This window comes from Streptopelia decaocto (genome assembly GCF_964273445.1).
Source record: "Streptopelia decaocto genome assembly, chromosome: 3".
NCBI lineage: Eukaryota > Metazoa > Chordata > Aves > Columbiformes > Columbidae > Streptopelia > Streptopelia decaocto.
In genome coordinates, this window is record NC_138656.1 from 119,718,629 (window position 1) to 119,741,393 (window position 22,765).

A 22,765-nucleotide genomic window follows, 5' to 3' on the forward strand; every position below is an offset into this window, starting at 1 on the left:
GGGGCTCCGATGGCACCTCCGGTGCCATCGGAGCCCCCCCAGCCCCCCCGGTCAAGCCCCGGCCGCCACTTAGATGGCCCAACAGCGGCCATGGGGACAACAGCGGGCGACCCGCGGCCTCCTCAGCCCCTCCGGGCCGCGGGCAGGCAGGGGAAGATGGCGGCCGGCAGCGGCTGAGCGAGGAGGAGGCCTCCTCCGACACCGCCCCCCCGTCCTCCTCCTCCGTCTCCAGCTCCGCCCCGTCCCGCCGGGAGGGAGAGCGGCGAGCAGAGCCGGAGAAGCCCCACAGCCTCGCCGCGCCGCCCAGGCAAGGGGCCCCGGCTACCCCCGGGAGCCCCGCAGCGGGAACCGGGGCCCCCAGCTCAAGCGCCCGCCCGCTCATCGCGCTCGCCGGCGGGCGCAGCTGCGAACCCCCCCGTGGCTTGGCCGGGGGAGTCGCTGTCGCGTTGCCCGTTGAGCTCCACGGCCTCAGCCCCGGCGGGGGGGAGGCGGCTGTCAGCCAGGCAGGTGAGTGGCGCCCGGGTTGAGGGAGGAGGAGAAGCGGGGGAGGCCGGGGCCGCGCAGGGCGGGGGTGTGTCTGGCGGCGCCCCCCCGGCCCCCCGCCGCAGCCCCCGGCCTGCGGGGAGGCGCAGCTGTCACGGCGGGGGCGGGCACGGCGGGAGGGGGGGGGACGGCCCGGCCCCCCGCCCCGGGCTGCCATGGCGGCGGGCGGAGCGCTGAGGGGCGACGCGGCCTCTCCGCTCCCCTCCCGCCACCTTCCCCTCGCCCGCCCGCCGCCCCCTGAGGAGAAGCGCCCCGGGGGCGCTTCACCCCCAACCCTCCTTTTGCTATATATCCCTCACCCCTCATTATTATTAATTCAAAGTTGATTAAAAAAGTGAAAGCGCCGCCCCCCCCCCCCACCCCAGCCCCTGGGGATGACCCCCCCGGGCAGGGAGGACGCTCCGTTTGGTGGCGTTTTAGGTGACAGCTCTTTGTCTGCGTGTGACATCGTGTGTGCGTGTCCCCCCTCCCCGGTGTGTGGCTGTGTCCCCCCAAAACCCACCCCCCCACCCCGCCGGGGCTCTTCTGGTTGTCAGCTGAGGTGAGTAAGTTCGGTCAGGGGGAGCCGGAGGTGGCCGTGGGGGGTTTGGGGGTCACCGGAGTGGGGAACAGCTGCTTGTCAGGTGGGGTGAGTGGGGAATCGGGCTCCTCAGAGCTTGGGGGGGAGTCCACCCCCCATTCCTAGCAGAGCGCTTGCCCTAAATTTCCTTCATTTCTCCCTTAGAGACACGGACCAGCAGCGTATCGCAAATAATCCCAAATACCTGCCAGCGCAGAGGCGAGCGGCAGCCCCGGCTTGTGCGCCGGGGGGGCTCCAACTGCTGGAATATGACATTTAGCGGTTGAAAAACCCGTCGCGGGAAGGCTGTTTCCTTTCCCGTGTAGGTTGCTAGACGCTCGCAAGCCCTCCAGTTTCCTAGGTGCGTTTTGACCTTTCGCTGGCTGAGAACTGGGTCGTGTGCGTTGGGTGACGGTCTCCTGTTTGTGCTTTGGTTTCTTGTCTTTTTTTGCACCTGAAAGAGCGCGTTTGCAAAGGCGGAAAGGTGTGGAGCGCCGTCTGGGGCTGCCGCTTGCATCCACTGGAAGCTTAATCAGCATACGGTAGATATCAAATTTTCACTGGAGCCCTCCCCCCCCCCCCAAAAAAAAAATAGTGACACAGCAAAGTGTATTAAAACTGGAAATTTGGACTCGTGTGGGTGGCGCTTGTATGTTCTTCGCTTTGTCTCGTGGCTTGTATGCTTTGTGTTGATGGTTTAAACTGAAAAAAAGACCTGGTTTGTGTGGGCTGGCAGGATGCACATATGTGTGTGTGCAAAATGTGCATGCGTATATATAAATATATATAAAAAGAGTAATGTACCTGGTGAGTTCTAGTGGCAAGATGGTAAATATGAACAAAAAATGCTTCGTTTCCCTTTCTGGGCGCGCTGTCCCATCGCAGTTTGGAGGTTGTGATCTGCCTGCAGAATATTTCGGCAAAGGTGTTTGTGCTCTGAACTCTTTCTGCTGTGCCCATCAGTTTCTACAAGTAAAAAGCAGGTGTTACATATGGAAGTGTAGGTAGTATGTGGTGCATCCGTAGCTTTACATTGAGGCCTTTTGCAAAGCGGCAGAGAAACATTGTAAACCGGGAAAAGATGGATGCAAAGCCACAAATGTGTGGAGGAGTAAGTGCTGTGGTATCCGCAGCTTTGCAGCGCTGTTCGGTGACAATGATTAAAGTTCAAGTTGCCACTTAAGGGGACAAACAGCTCTTGATGGCAGATAATAAACAGTAGTAACTTTGGCAATCCAGCGCCTGGCTCGAAGCCGACGGGCACGGTGAAATGTTAAATCTCGACTTATTTGCTCAAGATGGGTATCTGCTGTTTGGAAACGCGTTGCCAAACAATATGGCAGCGCAAAACCCCCTTTTTCCTCCCAAAATAAAGAGGCGAACGGGGGCTTTGGCTCTTCGGGAGTCAGACCCGGACTTCGGGTTCGCTCCGGGTCGACTTTGATTTGGAGCGTGCGTGTTTTTCCCTGAGCCTTGCCCTCTGATCGTTCTACGACACATGCTCACAACTGCATGACTAATTCAGACAATTAGTCATATGCTTCCACTGGAGGTTTATTGGAGCGGGATCGCTGTCATTCTCGTGTTGTAAAAGTCTGCGTTTGGGGACGTGGACCCTCTGTTGACTTCCCTTGGGTCTCCTGGCGCTGTTGTCGGGTGGGCTGCTACAAATCTTCAAAGCCTGTTAGGATTATTAGGCTCGCTTAATTATATAAGCATATTTTCAATGAGCAGATATGCTGGAGATCGGCACCTCGTCGCTTGCTAATCGGAGGGGGGGTAATTTGCATCAGACTTTGCAGGGATTGCCAGAAATGAAGGTGTGAGTGCTACTACTAAAAATATCCCGTCTCCTGCATAAATAGTTTGCTGGTTGAAAAACAGTATATTTTGTATAAGGCAAGTATTTATATGACAAGTTATTCTTGTTTTGCTTGGTTGACTGTGTTTCTTTGAAGCTCGGTTCTTATCTCTATGATCAAAGAGGAGGGATAAAAACCATAGTTTTAAAAGTTAGATTCTGCCTTTAAAGACAGGATTTGAAGCAGGAAGGGGTTGGGCTAACAGGTAAATATTTTAACCAGGTGTTTCTGAACGGCCAACATAGTGTGTAATACCCTGTAGCATGTGGCCACCATTCTACATATGAATTTTAATTGCTGGCAGATACAAATAAGCAATTTTTATTGGTGGTTCTATGTCATTGCTGTTGCTGCGGCACCCAGGAAGCCCAGGAACGGACCAGCGGGGTAAGAGTGATGCCAAACCAGAGCAAAAGTGGCCTCTGCTTCCCAAAACTTCCAGCCTGAACTGGAAGAGGAGCCGAGTTGTGATGGGAAAGCGGCTGGATGGTGGTGGGCAGCAGGAGAGTCGCATTAGCAGCCTGAATATTGAGTTTTTGGGAGTTTTTTAGCAACGTCGCAGCGCAACGGCGCTTTATGGTCTGGAATAGGCTGTTTGCCTGTAGCTGCAATATTAACAATTACGGCTTGCGCCTCTTTGCACACCCTGGCCGTGTGAGTCAGGGCGACGCAGAACAGGTTTTTACCACCGCGGCAGCATCTCCGTGTTAAACTGACCATTCGAAACGTTGCGGCTTTGCCGTGGGACACATTGCAAAGCTCTCGGGGGCCCGGGCTGGGTCTAAAGGACGTGTCAGCACCGTGCGCTTCACCTGGGCTCCTGTCATTACAAGGGGAAGAAAAAAACCACCGCTGAACTGGTTTGGAAGTTCTTTAAGCCTGAACTAATTTACCTGGCTGGGAATGTAGGTTAGAAACTAGGCTTCGCTTAGCTTTGGGCTAGAGCCAGCGCACTCCGCAGGGAAAACGCAGGCGGAACAGCTTCTGCGCCGATAATCCTGCGATACTGCTCCTGTTTCCTCCGCAAAGAGCGCTGGGTTCTCGTGTGGACGACTCGGACGTGTCTCGGCACAAGGAGTTGGGGATTTTTTCCCCTCGGATGCCCTTGGGTGAGCGGGGGAAGAATCGAGGGCGGGTTTTCTCACGTGGATTTTGCGGCGAGGATCCTCGGGTGAGGTTGCGTGGCCCAAACTGGGTGGATTTGTTCACCAAGGTAGGGCCATCCGCACATAGATATTCTGAAATCTGTTTAAACCTGCTTAGTGGTTTATTACGTTCTGCAAGCCGGTCGTGTGTGTCCACGCGGAGATTCGCCTTGATTTAGCGGAGCTGACGACTTACAGAAAGGTGATCTGGGAAAAGAAAACCTTGCAGTGAATATAGAAACCAACATTTTGCTGACTTGCTCGGGTTAGTGAATTCTACAGCATCCATATTATGCTCTGACGATTCCCAAATTGTCAGCTTCTTAAAACTGCTTGGTGAAAGGGCTCTTCAATGTGTGTTTTTCTGCAGAGGGAAAAGATCCTTAAGCGTCAGGTCCTGTTTTAAACAAGTCTCAGGAATGTCTCAGTCAAGGCTGATCCTGCAACTTGCTATTTCGGAACGTACATCATTAAAACGTCTCTTTTTGAGCTATTTATGTTTCTTTTTAATTATCTATCATGGAATACGCTATGAAACAAGCTCAAACCAGTGTTTCTTTGGCTTAATTTTCCCCACTTTTTTAATGTGGGGTCTCTTTTTTCTTTAATTTTCAGAGTGTGAAGGCTTCAAAAATAAGGCAATATGTCAGGCAGGGCAAGAAGTAGGTTTATTTCTTGTATTTGTATGATGGAATTATGAAAGAGGAGCTGTTGAAAACCCAAACAAATCGGTGGCTTTCCTGTGTATGTGGAATCCACATTGTGCGTGGAGGGGTGAGTTTAGAATCATAACACTGCCCTGGGATCAAATGCTATTCAATGATATCACACAGTAGCGAGAAGGTTGGGTGTTGATAACGTTATACACTTCATATTAGTGGGTTTTTGTCCTGTCTTTGGAAATAAAGGCCTTGGGAGGGGAGAGAGATTCTCCCACAGCACTGGGATCCCCTGGCCAGAAGGTTTCGGAACAGTATTTGCCATTTCAATAATAATAATAATATAGGTATTAAAATCTTTCTAGTAAAACTGCACTGCAAGTTTGACAATGAGTACTAAACCCTTTTTCTCTTGTATTTTCCCTTTCCTGTTAACGTTCTCTAACTCCCGGATTGAAGAAATAGGAGAGAAAAGCCCTGAATTTTTCAGACCATTAGATCAGATTCATATGTAAATTGGACAAGAAATCTCACAGCTCGGACTCCTGAACTTCTCGTAGCCCTTTTCTCTTGTGAATCCCATACTTGCTGCCTGTCCTCCCTCTCCCCAGAACCTGCATTTTGCTTTTCATCTGACACTTCGCATCCAGTTTTATCAACACACTTCCCAGACCTTGAATAAGTTGAGAGATGCACTTTTGAGTGGAAGTGCCGCTCACCCTCTGTCTCTGAAGTTGTTTTTTTCACTTAACGAAAGTCTGACTAACCCGAAAAGGATTTTGACGCATGTTTGTGACCAGTTACGTCGAATCACACTGGAAAAGTTGTGTGTGAAAATCAACATGTAACTAGAATTAAACCTATCGCAGGCTGGGTGTGTAAAGCTCAATCTCTTTGTCTTTCATGCGTTTCTTGAACGCGATCGCTGGCAAAATGAGTTTGGTGTCTCCCTGCTAATTCTGTAAATATCTGGCAGCTACGCTACCTGTTTCTTGTTTTATGAGCAGAGGTTTCCAAGCTGGATTTTACCAGCACAGCTTGGCAGGATGGGTTTGCCAGACTTTCCTCCATGCTCCAGTTGCGCTCGGCCGAACGGGGAATAGCAGACAAGTGGTTTTTAATGATGGAAGGTGCTGCCTTAGGATTGAAGGAACGATCACTGGGCGCTCTGGAAACACTGACAGCAGAAACATTTAGAGCAGAACCCAACAGATCACGCCGCGCTTTTATACGACTCCTAAGTTCAAATTTAATAATGCAAAGCTGCACGCACAGCATTGCCGAGGATATAAAACTCGAGCGTTTACAATATGCTGATGGCTCAACTTACTGCAAAGTGGAGCGCAAAGTCCCAATGTGTATTGAAATGTAATTAGTGCGAAGCCTAATTTACTGTTGTATGAATAGTTAGAATTTCTTGGAGTGGAACTGGGGTAAAATGTCTCCAAATGTCATTTTAAGAATGTTGGTTTATGGAACAAGTGGGAGCTGCTGGTGGAGGATCAGGTAAAACCCCACATTACATTGGCTTCAGTTTCATGGAGAACAAGAACCGAACCAGTTCTGAGCGCGGAACTCTTGCTTTCTTTTAAATTAAGGTTATGACAATCCACCACTTTAGAACACGCTTTGTATTTATACTGTTTGCAAACTTCCTCGGTGCTCGTTCAACTGGATCCTATTGCCTCAGCAATTCTTTTTCTATAGAAATGTTCTCTGTAAAAATACTTCCATGTGGGTTTTCCCTGGGTGTCCTAAATCACCTTTCCCGGGTCCGTATTGTAGTGTAATCGGGTTGTGTTCCGCGTGGAATATCCACCGAAGGCCAAGTGGAAGTTGTGGCATCTCCGACAGCCAAATTAATAGTTATGGCCTTAACCTTTAAAACAGTTTCCCCAGACTTGACGGAGTTGGCACAGAGTTCTGTGTTTTTGAAGGTGCGATGGTGATAATCCCTTTGAAGGCCCAAAAGAAATGAACAAAAAGCTTTACCGGATTGAAAAATGCCATTGAAAATAGCATTTGGCTTGATTTTACGCTTTTGTTGTTGTTGGAAATGGAAACAATATTGTATATACAAAGCTCGCTGTATGGAAAATATCTGGTAAATATACTTTAATCTAGTTTATTTTTCAAATACAGTGAAAATGGAAAAATAAACTACCTAAATTCTGTTAAATACATCTGTTCCCATGTGACATAATGTGATAATTTAATATTATTTTCTGATACTGTTGTGGATGAACTATGTTACAATACAGCATATTAAAAAAGTACAGTTTGATATTGCAGGCTAGAACCAAAACCTGGGAAGTTGCATTAAATCAAGAAGCTATTTAGTTTGTAAAGCCGAACATTCAAGTTAGGAAAACCAGATGCCACTGCAATTATAATTTTGTAGCCACGTGATATTTTTCCATAGGTTCTGTGTCTTATTCACTGGATGGGTTGGACTAACAAAGTGGGACGGATTACGGTTGCGCAGACCATCACAAATCTGTTACTCCATAATTTTCAGTGCTTGATTTTGCAACCTACTTGATTTTCTTTGAATGTTTTTAGATGATAAGCTGCTTGATGATGTTGAGTTTTGATATGAACGGAGCGTCGCGCGTCTATCGGCTGCTTTTTGTAACGCCCCTCCCTGCAAGACCAAGAACTATCCCAATTTCTTCAGGTGAATAAACCAGAATCGCATCGATTGGATAATTTGCCCAAGTAGCCGGGGGTTTGTGAAAGGTAAAAGGCACTTGACAGGTTATTCTCAAGTATCCAGAGCACTCGACCGCGCTGGTTATATATGCAGATTTATTAAATTGGGTGCAACTTGCCTTGAATTTGCCAGCAAACCTCCAGAGGCTTTGGCTCCGGTGGTCCCTTCGTCATCCACAAGTAGCTCTGGTGACAGGCGGCTGGTGGCTTTTGGTCTTTGGAGCAGAGGTTCCCAAACTGTGGTGCACACGTGGTGGGGTCTGTACAACACTTCAGAACACGGGGAATTTTGTGACATGACCGCAGGAACTCCTGATGCCGGAGGTTATTGTGAGACCCTCGGTGTGGGTGAGTCCTCGTGGTGGCACTTGGGAGTTGTCAACACCTGCAAAGTGCTGTAAAATTGGGGATTTCAGGTGGGCTTGTGATGGAGGTTGCAGAGGAGTGAGGATGGAGATGGTGGATGAGGATGAGGCCACCAGCATCCTGGCTGGTATTAGCCATGGCATGGCCAGCAGGCGCAGGGCAGTGACTGTCCCTGTGCTGGGACCTGGGGAGGCCAAACCGCCAATCCTGGGGGCAGTTCTGGGCCCCTCATGCCAAGAAAGGCCTTGAGGTGCTGGAGCGAGTGGAGAGAAGGGAACGGAGCTGGTGAGGGGCTGGAGCACAAGTGTGATGGAGCGGCTGAGGGACCTGGGGGGTTCAGCTGGAGAACAGGAGCTGAGGGGAGACCTTCTGATCTCTGAACTGCCTGAAAGGAGCTTGGAGCCAGGGGGGTCGGGCTCTGCTCCCCAGGAACAAGCGCCAGGAGCAGAGGAAACGGCCTCAAGTTGCGCCAGGGGAGGTTGAGGTTGGATGTGGGGAACAATTTCTTCCCCAAAGGGCTGTGGGGCATTGGAACAGGCTGCCCAGGGCAGTGCTGGAGTCACCATCCCTGCAGGGCTGGACAGACGGACATGAGGTTCTCAGGACATGGGGCAGTGCCAGAGGTGGGTTAACAATTGGACTCAATGATCTTGAGGGTCTTTTCCAACCAAAACGATTCTGTGATTCTAGGATGTGCGTCAAGTCTCGCTTTGGGGAGCTGGGATGAGTGTGAAAGATGGGAAGCAAAGGTTTTGGTGTTTGGGAGGTCATAGCTTGGGCAACAAGGATGCTGAAGGGAGTGGAGCATCTCCCGTGGGAGGAAAGGCTGAGGGAGCTGGGGCTCTGGAGCTGGACAAGAGGAGACTGAGGGGTGACCTCATTAATACTTACAGATATATAAAGGGGGAGTGTCAGGAGGATGGAGCCAGGCTCTTCTCAGTGACAACCGATGATAGGACAAGGGGTAATGGGTTCAAACTGGAACACAGGAGGTTCCACTTAAATAAGAGAAGCAACTTGTTGGGGTGAGGGTGGCAGAGCCTGGCCCAGGCTGCCCAGGGAGGTTGTGGAGTCTCCTTCTGTGCAGACATTCCAACCCGCCTGGACACCTTCCTGTGGAACCTCATCTGGGTGTTCCTGCTCCATGGGGGGATTGCACTGGATGAGCTTTCCAGGTCCCTTCCAACCCCGACATCCTGGGATTCAGGTCAGCAGGGCTCGGGGTGCAGAAAGGGAATAAACATCATTTTCATGTCCTGATCTGTGGAGAATGCGGTGTGCTTTTTAGGCGGGGTGGGATAGCACAGATGTGTTCATTTTGGGGTGCAGAAAAGTTGGTGATCAAGTCCTGCCGGGGAGAACTGTCACCCAGCCAAAGGGATACCCTGGTTTTAGGAGGTCAAACGTGTTCAGATGTCACTAAAAAAGCAGAAACACGTTTCTACCGATGGCCTCCAAAAAACCTGTGGTCTCCGTTCCCAACCTGAACTGCTGTGCGGTTGTTGACTTGCTGGTAGGTGTGTGCGTGGTGCTACGTGCGAGGAGAGCTGGATTCCTGAATTCCTGCTCCGCCACAGAATGTATGATCGCAGAGATACCGCCGACTGCTTCAAAACAGCGGTAAATAACTTCGGGAGGCTTTTTAAGGAGGTATTTTCAACCCAAGAAGCACGCTTTGACTCTCGGGTTTCCTCCTCGATGCTGGAAAATACCCCCATTCGGTAATTCAGACATTTCGCGTGCGACTGGTGGGCCGGGAAAAAAAAACCAACAACCCTCTTCAGGGCTTGTAAAAACATTTTAAACAAATCTAGTTAAACAAGATTTAAGTTTCACTGCAGAGGTTTAAAGTGCGAGAGGAAAATACACAGAACAGCCATTAAAAATTAAAGAAAAAAAGCAACAAACTCCCCAAAGAACACGATGTAGAAATGGTTTCCTCCCCCAGTGCTGCCTGTTCGTTTGCTGATGGGGAGAACTTTGATATTAAATGTTCCGGGGGTTGGTGCTGTTGGGTGTTTGGCCCCCAAATCAGGTTTTGCTGCAAATTTAGGTGCTTTTGAGAACTTGTGTTTGTTGAAACGAAGCCCCAGAGATTATTTGGAACTTTTTCTAAGTGTAAATATCATCTTTGGGGAGGAGGGAAGTGTAATTGCCATTTCGCCAATGGGCATGGGCTCGGCCAGCTTGCCACGGGGAAATCTGGAGATCCAGCGTTTGACCCTTAATCTGCATTTACTCTTCGAACAGCTGCTCTGCAGCCTTCAGCTTTCTCTTTATATTGTCTAAAAGCAATATAGCACTATGATTTTAATTTGTTTACTAAGAGAGCTCTTCAGCTGGGCCTCCCGAAGTGCGAGGAATACGGAACAACTGCTCCTCGAAGACAGAAGAGCCGAGTTGGTTTCAAGCTGTTTAAAAGCCTTCGGTTCAGAGATAAGTGTGTATTTTACATCCCGACCAGCGAGTTCTAATGAGATTTAGAGCACTAAATGAGTTCTCTCCCAACCCACAGAATGATGCACAGAGCTATTGTTCTCGGCAGCCCTCGCTGGTGAAATAATTTAGGAAATTGCGATACGCTGCAAACTGGATTTAATCAGCGAGTCGTTTCCACCTTCAGAAGATGACTTAAGTAGATATAAAGCATTTTTTGAAGTCCACAAGGGAAGTTGTCCTTGTGTTCCTAGTGAAAAAGGGTTATCTGGAACTTCAAACACGTCAAGAGGCTGTAGGATTAAGTGTTCTCTGTCGTGATGAGTGCAAGATGTGTCTTCCAAGTGCTGGAAGGTTCTAAAAGGGTGTTCTGTTTCTCCATCAGTAGAAGATAATGAAAGAGCACAAGCGAGGAAGAGTCGTAGTAAGGAACACAAAGGTGGAGATGCTTCTTCCCTGTTGAGCGGCGAAAAGGAGATGACCTGTACAAAAATACTAATAGGATCCTTGTGATGGATCTACACATGGCTGGACGGTCGTTCGCTGCTCGTGGCGTGCAAGCGTCCGTCATTTTGACTCCAACTCAAACAGATTCAAAGGATTGGAGTTTTTCTTCAGGCCAGAGGTTCCTCTCGTAATCCAGAGGTTGTGCTCTGGAAATTCTAATTCTGATGTGGTTTTGAGAGCGACACGTGGAGGTGGAATAGGAGGGAAGACCCTGCGCTGCTCTGCAGGGAAAAGAAAGGTCCGGCATCCATGGCTATAAATGTATATCAAGACTCCTCGTCCGAGCCTTGAGTTCTTTCCATCTCCCCATTCACAGCAGATTGTCAAGACTGAAGATAAGTCTTCTCTTTTGCATTTATTTTTCCTGGAGTATTGAAAGCTTTGTTCGTTCCCGGCTCATTTTTTACTTTGCTGCCGCATACTCGGTTCAAGGTCCCTGAAAATGTTATGAACAGTCTTATCTCTGTAAGCTCCCGCGGGTTTTATGTACCTGACCGTGTCAAACTTCATCCTCTTTTTCCTCTGAAATGACCTGTGAGAATTCTCATGGGGGCAAAAATGAGGATTATTGAAATATTATCTGTTAAGTCAGCACAGAAGGGTTGAAGCGATCTGGCGGTTGCTTCAAACAAAAGATATTCTGCTGGTTGCTAAAGAACATTTTACGTTTCCCTGATTCAAGATGGCTCAAAACCTGATTTTTTTTTTGACTTAAGTAATTTCCTTGTCCCCCTTGATTCTACTCCTATCAAAAATTACCAGGTATCCAGGATTAATTAGCTGATCACAAAGCGCCTTGAACGTAACTCCAAACCAGGGAATTTAAGGTAATTTAAATCAAAGTCATCACTTTTGAAAGGGAGATGAGTTGAACTCAGCTCCCCCTTCTCCTCCCCATATGGAGCTTCCTATGAGTTATTCTGAAGGATTTTTGCTGAATTCTCCCCCAAAACTAGTGATTTTTACAGAGAACAAAGTCTATATAATAAGTATTATCTTTGCTTTGGAATCGCAACGGGGCTTCTGAGATAGACTCGAAAAGGCGTCTTGGCTTGCATTGTAGGTTAACCCAAATAAACGGTTAGTAAGTAATAGCAGTAATTAGTATTTCTAATGAGGTAGTAACAGGCAACCTGAATTAGCTCGAGCTCCCATTGCGCCTGAAACTAAACAAACAAATAAGCTGTTTAGGGAGGGACTGCAGTGATTCAAGTGTATTTGTCATTTCTCGTCTGAAATGTCTCTAAGGTGATATTTAGCGCACTTTTCTTAGTCATGTAAGCATGATATTTAATCATATATGTGGTCTGTATTTTGCTTGCCGTGGTTCCTGCTGGGCTGAGACACCCAAGCTGGGGCCTATATTATTCAATATATTCATCAATGACTTGGATGAGGGAATAGAGTGACTGTCAGCAAGTTTGCTGGTGACACCAAGCTGGGAGGAGTGGTGACACTGGAAGCTGTGCTGCCATCAGAGACCTGGACAGGCTGGAGAGTTGGGTGGGGAAAAAATTAATGAAATAGAACAAGGGCAAGTGTAGAGTCTTGAATCTGGGCAGGAACAACCCCAGGTTCCAGTGTAAGTTGGGGAATGACCTATTAGAGAGCAGTGTAGGGGAAAGGGACCTGGGGGTCCTGGGGACAGCAGGGTGACCATGAGCCAGCACTGGGCCCTTGTGGCCAGGAAGCCAATGGTACCTGGGGTGGGTTAGAAGGGGGTGGTCAGTAGGTCAGAGAGGTTCTCCTGCTCCTCTGCTCTGCCCTGGGGAGACCACACCTGGAATCTTGTGTCCAGTTGTGGCCCCTCAGCTCCAGCAGGACAGGGAACTGCTGGAGAGAGTCCAGCGCAGCCACCAAGATGCTGAAGGGAGTGGAGCATCTCCCGTGGGAGGAAAGGCTGAGGGAGCTGGGGCTCTGGAGCTGGACAAGAGGAGACTGAGGGGGGACTCATTCCTGGGGATCAGTATGGAAAGGGGGAGTGTCAGGAGGATGGAGCCAGGCTCTTCTGGTGACAACCAGGGACAGGACAAGGTGCAATGGGTGCAAACTGGAACACAGGAGGTTCCACTGAAAGAGGAGAAGAAACTTGTTCCCAGTGAGGGTGGCAGAGCCTGGCCCAGGCTGCCCAGGGGGGTTGTGGAGTCTCCTTCTGTGCAGACATTCCAACCCGCCTGGACACCTTCCTGTGTAACCTCATCTGGGTGTTCCTGCTCCATGGGGGGATTGCACTGGATGAGCTTTCCAGGGCCCTTCAACCCCTGACACTCTGGGATTCTGTGATTCCGTTGTTTCTGGTCGATGGGTTAAAGGCTCCAGGAGTTCAAGGCCAACTCCCGAAATTCAGCTGGGAGATGTTTTTTAGTTGTTATCTTGACAGGCTGTTGGAGACATTTTTGGTGTTTTTTTTCCACATCCCCCCCCAACACTATTTTAACCAAAAAGGTAGAAAATAAAGGTCCAAACCAGCTTCACAGGCCGAATTTTCAGCTGAATTGCAGAAGAGTGATGGGAAGGTGTTAGAACGGGAATAACTCACCCTTGTAAATCTGATTGGTTCCTAAAAATGGCTGAAATTCAGGCTGTCTCCGCAAACACGAGGAATTAACCATTTCAGACATTTGTTAGGGAGTTGATTATAATTTATAATGGCTTATGATGTATTTGCACAGTGTAAGTCAGTAGTGCAGTTCACTCTTAGAACAGAATTACTCTCAGATTCTCAAGGAAAAGTGGCTGTTTTTTCTGATCTGGCTCAACTGGGCTCGCTCAGGATCTTGGTGGATGTTTCTGGCAGAGCTGGAAACCCATCCAAGGCTTTTCTGCTGTGTAACCCTGTGTTTTAACCACAAAACGCAGCTTTTTAGTCAGCGCAGATACTGGACCTTTGAATCCAAATTTAAACCTGTGGAGCGAGTGGTGACAGAGTAGCAAAATACCCTTGTTTTTTGTAACTCTTCCCTCCGAAAATGGATACTTATGTATCGAACAAGTTCTTGAGGTGTGTATATTTAATATTGATACTTGAAAAAAAATGAAATACTGTAATCCTTGAGTTGTGCTTTCAACTTTTATTGCTCTGGAAATACCTTTTTTCTTTAATAAAAGAACCCAAGTTTATTTTCCTTGCTGCGCTGGCACGATCTCCGGCGTTGATGGAGAGCTCTGGTTTCTAATGAGCCCATTAAGCCGCTGCCGGTAATTAGCATTTCTTAAAAATCTGCTTTTGCATGTGGATATCGCTTTATCAAGGGCACTAAGGGGAGGCTCTGGGTGCCCTTTGGTGAACCGGGCCGGGGGAAAAGGACTTTTCCTTTAGCGCAGCTGGAGCAAAGTTGCTCAACTGAGCGATTCTCCGAGGAGTAGGGACCGAGGAACAAGTGCACGTGGGGTAGGAGTTAACGAACGCTTTATGGCTTAGAAGTATTGACTGTGGCTGATGGAACAACCAGCAATTGGAATAATCTCCCAGGGAAGCGGCGGGTTCCCCGACATCGCACGTTTTAAGGGTTCGGCCGGACCAGCTTGTCTAGATGGTGTTTTGCCAAGGAAGGTTGGACCTGGATGTCCCAAATCCCTGGGGTTTGATGGTTCCACGAACAAGGTTGCGTTATATCGCTGTGCCGTGTGTCAAACTGCAGACCTGTTTTGAAATCTGTGATGTTTCTAGAATATTTCCCCTTAGGCTGGATAACCAAGCTCCTCGTGTAGCCTGCAAGTGCGTTTTGCCTTGGATTCACCACTGGTGACAATGCTGATACAGATGGATACAGATATAACCAAGGATACAGTGAGACCCAAGTCTCAGATTTGTTGCGTGCTTTGTCGCGGCTTTTTTTTTTGCTTTAATGGAATAACCGTGTCTTAATGTGGAAGTTTATAAGTGAAGCCCCACCCCAAGGCTTTATAATAGAATAATTGTGGCGCTAGACCTTCATCGTCCTCTTATCTTGGGGACTTTGTGTCCTTGGGACGGTGGCGTTGAGGAAAGGAGCATTGTTGGGTGAAATAATCCTGTCGTGATGCTGCTCCAGGTCCTTTTTGTCCCAAGTCACAAGCGAAACATCATTTTCCTCTTGGGGTTTGAAAGCAATTCCCAAAGGAATAGTTCCACGCGCAGTTCCACGCGTGGCTACGTCGCTACCGTGCAGTGTGTCAGCCCTGGTGTAAACGTCTTCATAAAGCCCTTGTGTAATCCTCTTAGTCAGGCTAAAAATATGCAGGGCTTTATTTTATTGTTTATGAAGATTTTTATCATGGGCAAGGTTGTATTTGCTTCCAGCAGGAGCACGTGGTAGCCATCTGTGTTCTTTCTTTTCTTTATGTTTTGGCAACATTTGTTTGGGGTGTTATACCCTCTCAGGATCTCTGGAATCGATTGTAATTTCTACTCGGAATGGCTTAAGTGATATTTCTGCTCCTAATTCAACGGCTACGCATGTGCTATGGAAATACAGCAAATCTCTTCTTTCCTTTTGCAAACGCAACTTAAAGGACGATGCAAAGAGCTGATTTTCTCGTGTTTGGTTTTTCCGCTGAGAAGATGACCCCGGTGGTTTAGGAGGGGGGAGGAATCGCTTTGAATGGGGGGAGCTGGGTCGTGCTGCTGGGCGCTGAATTGAACTGGGCGGCCAAACTGGCGCTTGGAGCAAAAGGGTGAGTTGCACACAAGAGTCATTGAAAACCTTCCCCCTAGAACTGAAAACGAAACCCAAAAAGCCAGTGCTGCCTCCTACCTGTTGCCATTTTGATGCTAGAAGCGTAACTTGAATTTTTCGGGGTTTCTGCAGGAAAAGTTTCAGCTGTTGTTGTGTCTAATGTACGTGTTTCTGTAAGAAATGAGGTTTCTCATTTCTCGTTTAACTTGATGTTTGGAAGAAAGGATTTTACTTTGTTTCAGTCTGGCTACTGCTACTGCTCACAGGTTCCTTGTGAAGGGATGAAAATCCTGCTTTAAAAATTGGAGTAACAGAGTAGCAAAAAATGAACAGAACCACGTTCCTTGGGAAGCCTAGAACATTCCTGTCATGACTTTACATTATCGATTGAGTTTTCAGACAACATGAATTACGCTGAGTTTCTGTTTCCCCGTGACCCGGTTCACGCCTTTCCAGGAGAATATTTTGTACTGATATTATTCATAAAGAAACTTCCGAATCCTTGTATTTCAAGGACATTTTGAAGATAAACCCCTGTAGCTGCGATAGCCCTATCGACAGCAAAAAACCACCTTATTGGTGAGAGTCACCGAAGCCAAGAGGCACATGAGGTTGGATTATGGCTACAATGCACTTTCACAACTGGAAACTCAGGTGCTGGGGCCGAGGTGCAAACTCGGTGTATGTTACACCGGGGTTTCTAAAGGCAGCACGTGTAGCAGCTTGTGCCTCTGCAAGAGCTTATTAAACCCCAGGCTTCTAACACAGCTCATCACTCAGCGGCACTTTTAGAGAGGAATTAATTACCGACGTCAGCTGCAAGTATAAAATTTTGCGTGCAGTTGCAGAGGATACTTTGTGCTTACGGTCAGCTAAAGTCTGCGTTCTGCACAATATGACAAAGTGAAGGATGACTTGCTGGAAAAATAAAGGGAGAAATGCTAGAGATGTTCCAGAATGTAACTTTTCACATCCTTTCTTTGTAAAGGTTTTGTAATATGATGCGTAACGGGGCTCTAGATACGTTTAACAATAATACTAATGCACTGGAATCTTAGGAAGGTACGACAGATTTCTCGCTCTGCAAAACGCGTGTGTGGTCCCAGGAGAATGAGCCACCTCGTGCAGTGGCTTTGTCAGAGAAAAGGGCTTCACAGCACCAGGAGGAGGTTCCTTCAGCTCCATTTGGTGCCATCAGCTCATCTCCTCAGCCCAGGGCCACAGGTGACACCGCAGCTGAGCTCGGTGACACGCAGCAAGGGGTTTTCTGCATGCCAGGTGGAAACGCTCTTTGCCTTGGTCCTACCCCAACCCGATGGATGACAAATCCTCAGGATGCTCTTGGTCAACAAGTTGAGAGAGGTCTGGTGTCGCAGGAGGAGGGCGGACACGATATCATTAGTGCGTCCTGACTGGGGCTTTAGGAGAGTAATGAGATCCAAAATGTGTTGTGATGTAGCAGAACATCACCGTCCTCATGCCGAGAAAGGCCTTGAGGTGCTGGAGCGAGTGGAGAGAAGGGAACGGAGCTGGTGAGGGGCTGGAGCACAAGTGTGATGGAGCGGCTGAGGGACCTGGGGGGTTCAGCTGGAGAACAGGAGCTGAGGGGAGACCTTCTGATCTCTGAACTGCCTGAAAGGAGCTTGGAGCCAGGGGGGGTCGGGCTCTGCTCCCCAGGAACAAGCGCCAGGAGCAGAGGAAACGGCCTCAAGTTGCGCCAGGGGAGGTTGAGGTTGGATGTGGGGAACAATTTCTTGCCCAAAGGGCTGTGGGGCATTGGAACAGGCTGCCCAGGGCAGTGCTGGAGTCACCATCCCTGGAGGGTTGGACAGACGGACATGAGGTTCTCAGGACATGGGGCAGTGCCAGGGGTGGGGTAACAGTTGGACTCGATGATCTTGAGGGTCTTTTCCAACTGAAATGATTCTATGATCCAGCAGAGAGCATTTGCCTGTGCTGGGTTGCTTTTTTTTTTTTTTTTTTTCTGGTAATCCCAGAATCCCAGAATGTCAGGGGCTGGAAGGGCCCTGGAAAGCTCATCCAGTGCAATCCCCCCATGGAGCAGGAACACCCAGCTGAGGTTCCACAGGAAGGTGTCCAGGCGGGTTGGAATGTCTGCAGAGAAGGAGACTCCACAACCTCCCTGGGCAGCCTGGGCCAGGCTCTGCCACCCTCACCCCCAACAAGTTGCTTCTCCTCTTTCAGTGGAACCTCCTGTGTTCCAGTTTGCACCCATTGCCCCTTGTCCTGTCGCTGGTTGTCACCAGAAGAGCCTGGCTCCATCCTCCTGACACTCCCCCTTTCCATCTTGATCCCCATGAATGAGTCCCCCCTCAGTCTCCTCTTGTCCAGCTCCAGAGCCCCAGCTCCCTCAGCCTTTCCTCCCACGGGAGATGCTCCACTCCCTTCAGCATCTTGGTGGCTGCGCTGGACTCTCTCCAGCAGTTCCCTGTCCTGCTGGAACTGAGGGGCCACAACTGGACACAAGATTCCAGATGCAGTCTCACCAGTCTTTCCAAAAGCAGCACAACGTTGTTTATTCCAAGGCCCTGTGTGTACCTTTGCTGCTCCAGCTGTATCCTCATCTTGGGGAGGCGCTAACCCGGTTTACACTGACACATCCTCCACCCCGAGTGAAGCGAACTCCGCCAACAGGAACACTTTTCACCACTCTAAGCCACGTACAATACCTGTCCTGACTATATTAAACACCCCAGGCTGATCCATGATGTCTGTGCAGCCTCTTTGTTCAGAAGCTCGTGCTCCACGCGCCTGCGCCGTGTCACCCGGCGGCTCATTTCGCAGGTGACTAAAGGGACTCACGAGCTCTGTGCCGCCTATTGTCACAACCTGCTGTCCTGACTCAACAGGATTTTGCTTTTTACAACACAATTGCCCTTTTTCCCTAAAGGGAGGGAGGTGTAACGCACAACCTGGGGAAATGCTACAAGCATTTAGTAGGCGCTTGGCGTTCGCTTAAATCATCCTCATTTTCTGACTTGCTCTTAAGAAAATTAATTCCCTCGCTGGGATGACAGTCGAAATGACTGCTTGAAGGAGTGGGCTGACTCTTTTATCAAAGCATAATTAAAATGAGTTTCGAGCTTTCTCAGCTTATTTTTGAACGCTTGAAAGTTCACCGAGGAGTGGTTTAGTAAAAGAAATAACATAGGAGGTACATATTTACAAAGGGATGCAATAGAGACCCCAAATTTAGGCAATTTTCTGAAAGCAAGACAAACTTGTTACCTCAAACAGATGTTTACGCAGTTTAATCTCAAACGGGGGGCAGGGACAAAGTAACTTATTTCAAGTTGCTTTTAAGTATACTGGAAAACACAACAAACAGGAAACCACAGCTCATACCAGGAGTTCGTGAGGAGCCTCGGTCGCTTCACCACTGGTTGCCAGAAAGCAGTAAAACCGAAATAGCTTTGAGCAGCTCGCAGCAATAGCCTTGCTCTAGCTTTGGAAAAAGAACGAATGTTTGTAACATGTTTATTATCCTTCTTCCCAAATGCTGCTGGTTGCGTGGTGTTTACTAGCTGGAGTAGGGACCGAGCAGCTTCACCTTCTCCATCCATTCTGTGTTCAAGCAGAGGAGCCGCGGTTTGTTCTTTTGTGCCCAGGTGAGATGCTCTTTGACGGCGTGTTTTTCTAAGCTGTTTCGGTCCGTCGGAAAGAAATAGTTGTTGAGGCGGTGAGCAGCTCATAGCTTGTGTAATTGCTTTAAGGGCATCGTTGGTGAAGGGACTTGAACACAAGCCCTATGGGGAGAGGCTGAGGGAGCTGGGCTTGTTTAGTCTGGAGAAGAGGAGGCTCAGAGCTGAGCTCAGCACTCTCTAGAACTACCTGAAGGGCAGTTCTAGCCAGGGGGGGATTGGGCTCTTCTCCCAGGCATCAGCAATAGGACAAGGGGCCATGGGCTTCAACTCTGCCAGGGGAAATTGAGGCTGGAGATTAGAAAGCAATTCTGTGCAGAGAGAGTGGTCAGGATTGGAATGGCTGCCCAGGGAGGTGCTGGACTCACCGGCCCTGGAGGTTTTTCAACTGAGATTGGCCATGGCACTTAGTGCCATGATCTAGTCAATGGGCTGGAGTTGGACCAAGGGTTGGACTTGGTCATCTCTGAGGGCTTTTCCAACCCAGTTGATTCTGTGATTCTGTTGGAGAAAAAGCCTCATCAAGAGAAAGCTCCGGCTTGTGCCGACGAGGAAACTGCAAGTGGGAACTGCTCTTGTGCAAGGTGACAGTGGCTGTTACGTCCATGGTGGGCCCATTTGCTTAAACCTGGGCTCAGACCACGTAATCGTGAGTGTCCGTGTCCACGTGCCAGCCTGTGGGTCCTGGATGTTGGGTTACACCTGTAGTAAAGCTTGTGGAAAGCCGGTTTACACCTTGGGCGCTGCTGGGCAGGTTTGCGGGCGAATCGTGGTCATTCCTAATACTGCAAGTCTTAGCTTGCTGTTCTCTCTCCCTGTTTGGCTTTCTTTGCTTATAATGTTTTGTAGTCTAAGGATCATCTGCAGAAGGCTCTGAATCCATGATGCTTCTTCAGCAAAAGCAGAGGATGCTCTCGACCTTGTATTTACCCATATACTAGATATATTATGGGGCTAGAATGAAAAATGGGATCAAAGGATCATCTAAGTGGATTTTTTTTGGGTAAATTATAAGTGATCCAGGTTCTTTCCCCACCGCTGCTTTTCTTCTGCACCGTTGTCACAGCTGCAGAGTCGCTCTCGTAGCTTAAGCCCCTTTGGAAGTTTAAGTTTGTTAAAATATTAGCTGAAAACCTGTATGTCCAATGTGAATAAATTCGTTATAAAAAAATAAGTTATAAATTCCATTTAAGAAATCACAGCAAAAGCTGTGAGGTGATTTTGTGGCTGTGGAGGAGACCGGAATTCAGGCACCTTGAACTCTAGAAAAGCACAAATCTCAACCCACAACAGGCAGGTTTTGCAAGCGGCGTGGCAGGAATGCGTGTTATCTACCCCCTGTCTCCAGGCACATGCAAATTCTATTTATTTAAGCGGATTTAGATAAAAAGGCCATGGCGGTACATCCACGGGCTTGGCGTTCCCGTTCCCGGAGCTGTGTCGCTGGATTCGGTCTTGACCGTCATCTCCGGCGCAGGAGCACGACGTTCCCATTCCTGCTGCCTGGAAACTTTTGCAAGTGATGTTAAACCCTCCAAGAAAACTTTTTGGGAAGTTGAGAAGTATTTTTGGCTTTGAAAGCACAGCTGTCCCTTTAGGTGGATGTGTATTTTAGGTTAAACTCAGTCTTTATCTCACAGAAGCGCCGTCTGTAAAGTGATCTCGCGGGGTTTTGAGTGTTTTAATGAGCTCGGCTGCAGCAGAAACCTCTTCAATGAAGAGTCTTGGTGGCCAAGAGTATTTGCAGTGTCTTCTCTCCGGTTTGAAACACTATTTGAGGATCTTTGCTCTGCTTTTTTAACTTAACAACATGTAGCATCACAGCCTGTCCTCATGGGTGGTTTTGCTGTGGTCTGGCTTGGGCACGGATGCAGGTTGGGTCGATTTCTTTTAATCCGAGCCTCCTGTTTTTCAGAGTTTCATAGGCATTAGTGAATATTTAGAAATAACTTTTGCACCCTGAGAGGTAAATTACTAAACCACAGTAGCCTCCGTAATGAGGACCATTAGCAAGAGAGGTAAACAAGTACACAAATATTTTACTGTTGGTTCTCATTCTGTGACTCTGGCTGCGTTCTTTGGGTATTAATAATGTTAAAGATTACAAACCTTTTGTGTGCGTGTTTGCGGTGGGCACTCAGAGCTCCTTTTCCATGGCCCTGGGCAGGCGATGCTTCAATGAAGCATCTCGCCTTTAAAAGCCCCAGCAAGGAGAAAAGCTCTAAAAGCCTTTAAAGGAATAGAAGGAGCGGATGCTGCTTTGATATTTCAAACCTTTCCCTTTGTGGAGGGGAAACGAGGGACAAGGGAAAGAAAAGAAGGGAGGAGGAAAACTGGCTAAAGGTATCAGAGAAGAGAGGGAAGATGAGAACAGGCTGGAATGAGAGGCAGAAAGCGAAAGGATATATGTAAGTACTTACGCACGCTAATTAAATTATTTCGTTTTTGTAGAAAAATCTCCTTATTGTTCCTTCTCTGGTGGGATTTGGTAGAACGGTGCGAATTTTGCCCACACTTGGATGTGTCAGGCAGCTAAATAGGCCGGGTCTCTCTTGTGTTTGGTTGAGTTGCCAAGTCAGCGTTGCGTTAATTGCTCGGTTTACGAAGCACGTGGTAATAATAGAAATGTCAGTCAGAATACCAGGGTACGCGGGGAAAAGTTTCGAGGCCGCCGCAGTCGTGGGTGGGAGGTAAAAGTGTCAATTTTCGTGTCGTTTGCTGTCATATGAGTCTTCTCCAGCGTGGAGCAGCAAGAAGGGACCCACAGCAGCCGACGGCTTCGCCCTTATTTACCTCTGTAAATTTTAATCCCTGAGAAAACCGCTGGATCATTGGAAACCGGTGACCCTCAGCGCCGGTACCAAGCTGCTACGTACTGGTGTGTAACAACGGGCGTTGAGGCTTGAGATTTAACAGCTCTACGCAAATATTGATCTTCCAGTTGAGTTTGTTTGAGGAGTGAGAACATGGGAGGGTGTCGGTGACCTTGGCGCTTCACCCAATGAACCCGTTGTCTCGGTCGAAGAACCTCAGCGCTGATGGGATCATTTGATGTGTCACTGGGGCTTCTCCTTGGGTAGAAGGCGTTCTCCTCAAAGGAAAAATGGGCTGATTCCAATGGGATGAAGTTCAACAAGGCCAAGTGCCGGGTCCTGCCCTTTGGCCACAACAACCCCCTGCAGCGCTCCAGGCTGGGCACAGAGTGGCTGGAGAGCAGCCAGGCAGAAAGGGACCTGGGGGACTAATGGACAGGAAGCTCCACATGAGCCAACAGTGTGCCCAGGTGGCCAAGAAGGCCAATGGTGTCCTGTCCTGTATCCAAACCAGCGTAGTCAGCAGGACAAGGGCAGTGATCCTTCCCCTGTGCTCTGCATTGGGGAGGCCACACCTGGAGTATTGTGTTCAGTTCTGGGCCCCTCAGCTCAGGAAAGAGATTGAAGTGCTGGAGCGGGTCCAGAGAAGAGCAACAAGACTGGGGAAGGGACTTGAACACAAGCCCTATGGGGAGAGGCTGAGGGAGCTGGGCTTGTTTAGTCTGGAGAAGAAGAGGCTTAGAGCTGAGCTCAGCACTCTCTAGAACTACCTGAAGGGCAGTTCTAGCCAGGTGGGGATTGGGCTCTTCTCCCAGGCATCAGCAATAGGACAAGGGGCCATGG

General features: G+C 48.7%; 1 protein-coding gene across 4 annotated transcripts in view; it reads left to right on the top strand.

Moving 5' to 3' along the window:
- The first annotated feature begins 259 nt into the window (after positions 1-259).
- Positions 260-22,765, top strand: part of NCOA1 (nuclear receptor coactivator 1) — a 188,033-nt gene continuing 165,527 nt past the window's right edge. For all 4 annotated transcript variants that reach the window (XM_082049703.1, XM_082049704.1, XM_082049706.1 and 1 more), the window contains exon 1: positions 260-507. The gene's annotated coding sequence lies outside the window, so the exon portion shown is untranslated. The remainder of the gene's footprint in view (positions 508-22,765) is intronic.